Here is a 10,052-nt window from a genome sequence, read left to right as displayed (position 1 = left end):
CCTTTGTGAATATGCCGCAGTACTGTGTTTTTATCACGCGAGCGTCTCCGCGACGCCATGCACACACCCTTATCGCTGTGATTCATATTTAAAGGAAGGCCCCTCATTAACACACTTTCACAACATCTTGCCCACGGAACGAAGATTTAGTCTTAAAGCTGAAAGCAGCAGTTCCTTCCGCCACGGTCCTGTCGGCTCCGCGCAAGGCGGGACGCTGACACACCAACAGGAACCGACAGGAAGTGCGTCTGTGAAAGAGGAAAGCCGCTTTTACACCGGAAACAACAGCATGCACGGTGCCTCTGGTGGCAGGTGAGCAGCAGCCTGCAGGCTAGGGTGCTCCAAGTAGCCACAACCTAATATCATGCAGCATAAAACACTTTCGACGCTCTAGATCCCTTCTGGGTCCGAACCTTGACCAGCGACCGAAAGCCTAGGGCAACCCCTGCACTCCATACACTGAATACAAAGAGGACATGGTATAAATAGGGTATATCGTAGGGAAGAATCATAAAAACAAGACTGAGCCGTGCAACCCCTCCACAGTGCTGGAATCTCCACTGTTCACAGTGTCCTCTGAGTGTCAGATGCAGGACATGGGAGAGTATAAAACGCAGTAAATATAACTTCTCATAAGGAATAAAGATGTACATTTTAAAAAAAAAAAAAAAACAAAATGCATCAAAATCTTTTGCTTGACAAAGTGTGGGAAATGTTCATCAAGCCGGCACGTTTACCGGAAACATCTAATGATGTTGTTTTCTCACTAAGGTTATTCTCGTTGTGACAGGATATTAGAAAAATTAATAAACCCAATTTCCTGACAGTAAACCGATCGCTCCAAACGCGCTGCAGGGTTTGAGGTGCGATGCATGTCAGGCTGCCGAAGTGTTGCTTCCTGTCCCCTCGTACTCGGCATTCAGAGAAACGATCGAGCGCATTCCTTTTCCTGTCAAGGGCAGGAACAGTGACCACCCCACATCCTCTTCACAGTGGTTACCTACGTGTAGCGTTTGCCCGCCGTGCAGGTTTCCACGACAGCAAAGCAAAGAGTTATCCTGACTCCCGAGGACCAGAGGTTCTTTGAAATTCTGGCTCAACGTTAACTAACTCGTTCGGTTAGTAGGATGAGTCGATTTGGGATGAACGGTAGCGCTGCGTTCTTGGGTATAATTTAGGGTTAGGGACCTAAAACGTGCAGGATTCTGGACCACTAGAATCAGTGATGCCTTCCATTGGTCCAAAACTGGGAAGGAAGGCTACCTGTCTCCATCTGCTGCCTTGCCGTGGTCGACGCAACTTTGCACAGTCAATGGGGGTATGAGCGAGGGTTCAAGCGCTTGGAGAAAGGGGAAGTGAGAGTATGAGCAGAAAATAGCCCAGAGCGATAGGGTGTGGGGGTAAAGCAGACGTTCTAAACACAACAAAATTTTGGGAACCTGAGCCCTCCCCGTGCTTGTCAACGGCTGAAGAGACAAAGCCACAAGGTTTCGATTAAAGTAACTACTGGGGTACCCCTAAAACCATCGGTTCACTACTTGTGGGCAAAAGCGGCTTGGGAAAAAATTCTCAAGAGATACAGATGAAATTCACTCACAAGTTGACTCATTGTTGCTGTTTTTAATGTTTATATACATAGACGCACCGTATGCTGCTGTGCTGTTGGGTTCATGGGTCTTACCTAGCCGCAGAGGCTCAGCCTGAGCCATGGGGGTGAAACTCAGAGGGTCCATTCCTACCCAGGAGAGGGGGTCCATCTCCAGAAACTGCTGCGGGAAGGACACACTGATAAAGACACGCTGATGGCCGACTGAAGCCGGGTCATTAATCAACTAAGTTAGTCATCATAATGAGTTTTACCATTTGAAGGTATCGTGGACCGTTCAGTGTGTGTAAATCTAAAGTCTCTTGAAAATACCACTGTTTAGTAAGAGAGCTGGTCAGAAAAGTTTTGCTCAACAATAGCCCTGCTGATAACTCCAAAAAGCAGTCCATCGATCTTGGAATGAGGGAACTGTTCACTCAACTTAATCACACTGTTCACTCAGCCCGCCCTACCCAATGCCACAATGACAAAACCTGAATTTGAACACAAGTATGAAATGTGGGTGTGTTAAGTCTTCATGTTTGCTGAGCTGCCTGTTCAAATGTACATAACACTACATAAAACTTCCTGGGGTACAGAAGGAAAGTAATCTACGGTGATGCCATGGATGCCAGCCTGCAGCTGCACCGCTTTCCTGCCTTCTGAGAGCACCAGCAAGGCTGTGAGAATAAGGGTTTAGGGAATAAGTAATAAAATGTGTACAGCTGGAGAGTGCTCCAGCTGTCAGATCACCCGTCTCGGTAAGACCAGAGAGAGCAACAATATCACAGACTCTTTGGACACTGGGTGAGAGGCCATAGGCATTGTAGGAGAGCAGATCACACATACAAAAAACACATTTGCCCAGCCTTCATACACTGTCCCAGTCCTCAAACCAGTCAAGAAGTCATGACACTTTCAACATTGCTGTGAAATATGTACATACTTGAAGACGTATCACAAACTAGGAGAGCATTCAGCCCATCTTAGCCTGACCGATTTAAATTTAGTCATTATCAGACACCTTCCTCCAAAGCGACTTCCAGTGAACACTGTGCAGTAGTATTTAGCCCATAATTTTTCCCTCGAGGTGATGTACAATAGATACACTACCTACAATCACTCATCTATACACCAGTGAAACACAGTGTCTCGCACACACACACACACACACACACACACAGTATGGGCATTTTTGAATCACTGTGGGAGGAAACCAGAGCACCAGGGGAAAAGCCACACGAACATGGGAAGAACATGCAAACCCCACACAAATTGAGCGGGGATCGAATGTACGTCCTCTCACACCTCCTAGACGCTGTCATACAACGTGTGTGATTGACACAGAGAGAGTGTGTTTCACTGACGTATGGATGAGTGACCCAGTGTAAGTAGTGTGTCTAGCAGTATAAGTCACCGCGGTGAATAAGGTGTGTGGGCTGATGACACTGCATAGTATCCATTGTAAGTCGCTTTGGAGAAAAGTATCTAAGTAAATAAATGTAAATGTAAATGTAAACATGGGGGGCGCGATGGCGCAGTGGGTTGGACCGGGTCCTTATCTCTGGTGGGTCTGGGGTTTGAGTCCCGCTTGGGGTGCCTTGCGGCGGACTGGCGTCCCGTCCTGGGTGTGTCCCCTCCCCCTCTGGCCTTACGCCCTGAGTTGCCGGGTGGGCTCCGGTTCTCCGTATGGGACAAGCGGTTCAGAAAGTGTGTGTGTGTGTGTAAATGCAAACATGTTCCACATCACACGTTTCAGAAAAGTACATTGTGCAGTAAAAACGTCATGGTCATCTCAACACCTCCTGACCTACCAAACGGAATCAGCATGAGAGCTTTAGAGCCGCACCGGTCGGTGCACTTAAAGAGACCCCCGAGGATGTTATCATTTTACTTCTGTTACTAAAATGTGACCTTACCCCATCCTTCAGGGACGTGTGCCTACAGTACTTACCAGTGCGTGGTCAGAAAGCCGTGGGTCCTCTTGTTCCATGGTGCCTGTGGCAATCAGATGACATGGCCATCAATTCCTGCCTGTTTCTACCTCCACTTTGGGATATTCAACTAGAAGAGCAAGTCTGTCCAAGATTCATTTCAAGACTAGAATCTTCTCCAGTAAGACAAAAGGAGGACCAGTGTGTGTGTGTGTGTGTGTGTGTGTGTGTGTGTGTGTGTGTGTGTGTGTGTGAACCTAGTACATGTGTGTCTCCACATTACGCTCACACTGCAGCCAAGGGCGTCCTAGCAAAGGACTCTTCAGCTAAAACGATGCATCTGTGTGTCCCTGTGTATAAAATATAACAAAATTGTGACCAACAGTTGCGGTTAAGACATTGTTGCATTTTAATGCAAAGCGCTGTTACAATGTGAGGAACAGCTCGATCGCGCAACAAATAAGTTTACTCGAAAATACACTGCCGTTACTCAGAGAAGTTTTCTGCAAATACGTCGGGGACACGTTAGGCTTGACATGCCATGGCCCTCCACTTTTTAGGATTATTTAATATAGAGCGCATCGATCGAGTGCCAGAAACTTTCAAAAGACCCATCGCATCAGTCAAAGTTCATTATAATACCTGCCAAGTTTCCACAGAGCAAACGTAATTGAAAAAAAAAAATGAAACTAAACGCAATTCAACAGTTCTTTTGGACTTCGAGCACTTTGAGGAAGCGGACATCATCACACATGTGCACGATGAAGAGACCTCAGAAGAGCGCACCTCCACATCTGCATTGTTCCTTCTTAAAAAGAGCGGACAAAGCCCCTCACTTCTGTAAATGTCCCCTTGCTGATCTTACCTGGTCCGATCAGTCCAGGTCTGAAGGTGTCAATGACAGCGCCCACCGAAATGTCCGATCGAAACCTGTGGATTACTCTGCCACATGGACTGAATTGTGCATTTCCCTATTTATCAACTTATGTTATGCTAAACGAAATAAAAAAGTAACTGCGTCAAAAGGAACTCCCGCGTCAAGAGCAAAACCGGTTCCTGTCTTGGTGAAACTGAATCGGCTTTAAAATAAATGAAGAGCGCAGCGGAGTGGATATGACACAGAAGAGTCTCCCATTTCAGAAATTAGCGCACATTTTTCGCTGTCAAAATGATGACTTCCTCGCTGGAAATTCCCAGTGACGTAGAATGTGCTCTTTTCTGCGCTTCTGCTGCCGTCTAGTGGCGTCTCTGGGATTCCCCGTGTGAAGTCGTTGTACACAAGAAGCTACCTTGTTTCATTCATTCATTCATTCATTCATTCATTCGTTCGTTCGTTCGTTTATTCGTTCGTTCATTCATTCGTTCGTTCGTTCATTCGTTCGTTCGTTCGTTCGTTCGTTCATTCATTCGTTCGTTCGCTCTGCTGATGCCTCTTTCCACTGTTACTTCGAAGCGTTGGGAGAGAAAACAAAAGGCTGGATTGTTTTTCCGCATAAAAACTGCGAAATTTCGCAATACTGAAATATAGAAATTGATACAGATACTGAAATACAGTTGGCGGCTTAATTCATCTTGGAGACACAAAATGAAAGTTTGTAAAATGAGCAAAATATATTTGAATTTTTTTCTGCTATATTCCGGAAAACGTAGGAATAAAAATGATCATCAACAACAAAACAGCCTTTGTGATGCATGTCAGTGATTTGGATGTAACTCATAAGATGAATTTGTCATTTCCTCTTTCTGGAGAAAGAGTTAAACATGTCATGAAGTCAATAATTTCACTGTGAATAAGTCTCTATCGACGTTGGCGCTTGTTTCAGTTCCTGTAACAAACTCAAAAAACAGACACACAATGGCACATGTTGATGTACTACTAACAAAGTTGCATTTGTGTGTCAAGTTCTGTGGCAAAAAAAAATGCACATATCTTTTTTCTCCTTGTTGAGGTTGGCAGGGCAACATTTATTATGGTAATTATGAATTATCTGTATAGACGTTTATATACTTCGGGGTTTCACTTTTATACCAATTTCCACGTAATTGTTTACTGTTTTTTACTCATATTTTTCACTTTGGCAAAAGCAAGTCTAGATTTATCACCTTTTCTGCTGATTTTACCATAATTTCAGCAATGCGCCGCATGATTCTGCCCATGAAAAAAACGTTGGAAGATGAAGTGTTTATGATTGCCTTGAAGAAAGTAATCGGAAAATTAACCTTAAAAGTAGTTTTCTTTTTTGCATTTGGGATTTCCCCGTAGCTGTGTTTATTTTAACAGCGTCTTCTTGTATCCCTATCTGATTGCAAACCGTTTACTGCATTTAATTAAGACTTCAGAAATTAACATTTGCAATAAACTACTTTTCAGATGTTTAGTTTATGCTTCATTGAACTATGTTGTAATTATGCTCTAAGACTAATTGTCACTAGAACTAGGAAGTATGACCATATTTATATAATAACACCGGCACTTTCTCTGAGATGTACGTCGCTTTGAGAAAACGTACGTCTGCTAAACGATTAAATGTAAAATGTACTTAAATCGTTGCATTGGCACCCGGTTACATTTAGAGCGGATTATAAAATCCTACTTCTGACCTACAAGGCGGTACATGGCATTGCTCCAGTTAACCTTTCTGAGATTATTGATTTTTATATCCCCAGGACGATATCTTTGTTCATTGGATGCAGGGTTACCTTTGTGGCCCCAAGAGCAAATCATTTAGAGGTTTGTACAAGAAAAGTTCCTGCCAGCCTGTAGGGTGTAAGTTTACAAAGGTTGCTTAATTTTCATTGGTTAATTCTTAACTGAAGCGGGAATTTTTTATACGCTGCATTGGATCTAACGCGGGCTTTGTCGCGCGGGAGCTGAAAGCTTCCACTGAGAGAGACTGTGACACGAGCTGCTGTTCTTAATAAACTTTTACTTGTGCACTCAAAGTGTCCCAGTGCTGCGTTTGCGTAAAACCTCCAAAGAACGGCGTACCTTCCTTTCGGACACCACAACCTTTAAGTACCTCAGCAGGAGGCTGCGCCTTTAGCTACAGAGCACCTAAACTGTGGAAAACTCTGCCAGTTACTGTCAGAAACGCCCCGTCTGTCGCTTGTCTTCAAATCCAGACTAAAGATTTATATGTTTACTCAGGCACTCCACCTTCAAATATAATTCCACCTGGCTGTGTTTGTTTTTCCCACCTCTATACCAAAGCATATTAAATTGACTTGTTTAAGTTACCAATTACTAAGTATTTTTTCATGTTGAGCATTGTCTCCCTACATAAGACCCGAGAGGCCTGCCGGCAGCCACAGACGCATCCCACGCCGACCGAAGATGATGACCAACTGCCACGATGGACAAGACGTACCACGTTGAGCTGGGGATTCAAGCTACCATACAGCAACAATATCATTATTACTTGTAAACTGGTTTAGAAGTCTTATTCTATCTAGAATACCCAGGAGGGGTGGGCAGCCATTGGCCCTTGGGCCCCCAGAGGTTTTTTGTCCCTCGATTTTCAGTTGGGAGTTTTTGTTCTTTCCCTCCACGGCCAGTAGGCATACTTGTAGCTCTATGAAAGCATTGTATTATTATAATCGGTAGTCAGCTGTCTTCTATGTGATGTGTTTGTTTTTCTTGCCTATGAATGTGTTACAGCGATTTGTGTCACTGCGTGAGAAGAGCACTCTAGTCATTGGAAGACAGCGAGAGGCCGCTCCCATGACGACTATTCTCGCAACTATCACGACCACTTCCGCAACGATCGCGACTACTTTTGCAATTATCACGACCACTGTCGCAACTATCGCAATCACTCTTCCGTTTTGATAAGCAGGCAGGGAAACAAGCTTATATCTTTTTTTTTTCTGAACCGCTTGTCCCATACGGGGTCACGGGGAATCAGAGCCTAACCCGGCAACACAGGGCATAAGGCCGGAGAGGGAGGGGACACACCCAGGACGGGACGCCAGTCCGTCACAATGCACCCCAAGCGGGACTCGAACCCCAGACCCACCGGAGAGTAGGACCCGGTCCAACCCACTGCACCCACCGTACCCCCTTCTAAGGTTATATCATTAATTTATTAATCATTTTGGCTAAATATCATATACACAGGTCAAAATTTGCTAATAAAAAGCCTGTATTTTCTGTTTTTCTTAAAGAAGTTAAGAATTACATTGACACTATCAAGGAGCGTGATAATAAGAAGGCTATTAAGACTGTTTCTTATTGTGATATTTTTAAGGTCTTGAGGTAATGTTTGGTTATTGGAGTGTTTTATAATTTAAGGTTTTTTTTTTTTTTTTTTTTATTCCCCCTGGCTAGGTTGATTGTTCTGAATTAATGTTCTGGTATTGTGTGTGATTTGTTCAAAAAAAAAAAAAAAAAAAAAAAAAAAAAACTATCGCAATCGCGGCCAACTGTTGCGGCTGTCTTTTTTCTTATTGAACAAATCACACACAATACAAGAACGTTAATTCAGAACAGTCAACCTAGCCAGGGGGAATAATAATTAAAAAAACCTTAAAAGTTACAAAACACTCCAATAACCAGACATTACATCACGACCTTAAAAATATTACAATAATAAACAGTCTTAACGGCCTTCTTATTAGCACACTCCTCGATAGTGTTTATGTTCTGCTTAACTTCTTTAAGAACTGTCGCGACGTTGCGCGGTACTCACGACAGTTGATCGCGGTAGTCCAACGCACGCGCGCTCGCTCACTTTGAAGTTGCTCCCGCGCAAACGAAAAAAAAAAAAAAAACTCGCAGAAGGCAGAGACAAAAATATGTGAACAATAAACTTCATATTTCTTCAATACAAGCTAGATACGCGGGCAGCGTTTCAACAGAAGTCCATCTGTTTTTTTTTTTTTTTTTTTTTTTTCCAATAGAAATGAAGCTGTGATAAACCTTAGTGGAAACACGCATTCGCAAACAGTTCAGACTCGGGAACATACTGGCCAACATTTTCTGTCTTGTTTTTATCGTCTCGAAAAGAAGCTTGAGGTTTTCTCCTTTTCGAGAAAACAAGACAGAAAAAAACATCTATCCCTATGTCACCTGTATAACATTATTAATGTAAAAGATTTAATTTTGGATGCGGTGACACTAGGAGACTGCTCACTAGCGGTGCATGTGCGTATGATGAGTCTTTTCTCCCGTCGGGGTTTGCTATAGGCTGGATTCTGTACATGCGCACTGGAGTGCATCAGCAAGTCTTCTTGTAAGTTATACACGTGTGGCATCCAATAAAGATTTTGAAGGTGTTGGAAACCAACCCGGACGGGTAGCGTTTGTTATTTTCTGGAGCCCTAAGTGTCTAGGCGAACCCGACAAGAACGCTCGGTTACATTAATTATATTTATTATTAATTACGTGTCATCCATAAAGTGATATAATGTTAAACTGTATAATAAATTTTAACTATATATAATGCAGTAAACTATATAAATAGATACTGTATATATTTTTAATAGAGCCTTCCTTTTTCTGTTCAGTTTCAGCAATACAAATATTATTCACGAAGTCCCAACACAACTGGATTAAGTAAACGCAGATGGATTGTACACAATGAAATTGAGACAAAATGCAAAATAATTGTGCTGCATTAACTAGTTTTAATCAAGTAAATTGAACAAGCAGTAAAAATCCTGTTGAATGAACACCGTCTGATAGAAATCTGGAACACTGAAGAAGATTGGAAGATTGGAACGTTTTATTCCAGCGTGATATCACTTTTTGATGACTGTTGTTGAATTTCACTTGGACTTCATGCAATGTAATCATGTTCTCATCTCAAACATACATGTATTAAGTTGATTATAAATGTATTGCTTTAGTATTTTCAGTAGAGGTAATTTCCATTTTTTTCAGTGTATAAAAACAAACAAATAAATTGTGAAATCTATGTGCAAAATAATGTATTGTTAGGTAACTGACCGCTCTAAAAACTGCACAATGTCCAGTATTCGACCACTAGATGGGTGTACATTGCAACATGAGTTTTTTTCTTTTACAGTGAGGAATCTTCACATATATTTTCTCCTCTTCCATATTTTACAGGCTGTTATTTTCACATGCGGCAGATGCTGTTAGACAGTATTGTATCTATGCTCCACTGATGTGTATTTTTCCACATAGGCTACCTTGTTTTTTAAAGCTGTAACTGTGTTTGTGACCACAAAATGATAATATGTCTAATACAGGTTATTTAGCAGTAACTTGTAAGTAATCCTTTCCCGTTGCATGTATAATGTAGTATTTGCGTTATTCCTGCTTAATAACAATTCGTACTTTTTATTCCCAGGCTTCTGCTTAGGGCTTCTGAGGAGAATTGATTTTTTAAATTGCACATAAAGCGACTTAGACAAAGACTATGAGGTGGAACATAGTCATTCGCAACTTCTAAATGAACTGTTGCCGCTTTGCACTGATCAGAAAATCATACTAATATGAAATAATCGTTCGACCATCAGCAGAACCTGCAAACTCCACGCAGCCTTAGAGGATTTTTTAGCATTACTTG

The 10,052-nt window shown here is 42.4% G+C and overlaps 1 long non-coding RNA gene across 1 annotated transcript; it reads right to left on the bottom strand.

The window, feature by feature from the left end:
* Window positions 1-1,161: 1,161 nt before the first annotated feature.
* On the bottom strand, window positions 1,162-4,662 carry LOC114910600 (uncharacterized). The gene is made up of 3 exons (XR_003797719.1): window positions 4,385-4,662; window positions 3,540-3,583; window positions 1,162-1,769 (listed from the first exon to the last, which is right to left on the bottom strand). It is a non-coding gene; the product is annotated as an uncharacterized LOC114910600 (long non-coding RNA).
* Between the last annotated feature and the right edge of the window lie 5,390 nt (window positions 4,663-10,052).

This window comes from Scleropages formosus, chromosome 5 (genome assembly GCF_900964775.1).
Source record: "Scleropages formosus chromosome 5, fSclFor1.1, whole genome shotgun sequence".
Lineage (NCBI taxonomy): Eukaryota > Metazoa > Chordata > Actinopteri > Osteoglossiformes > Osteoglossidae > Scleropages > Scleropages formosus.
The sequence above is the reverse complement of the archived record's forward strand: the minus strand, read 5'-3'. Positions and strand labels throughout refer to the sequence as shown.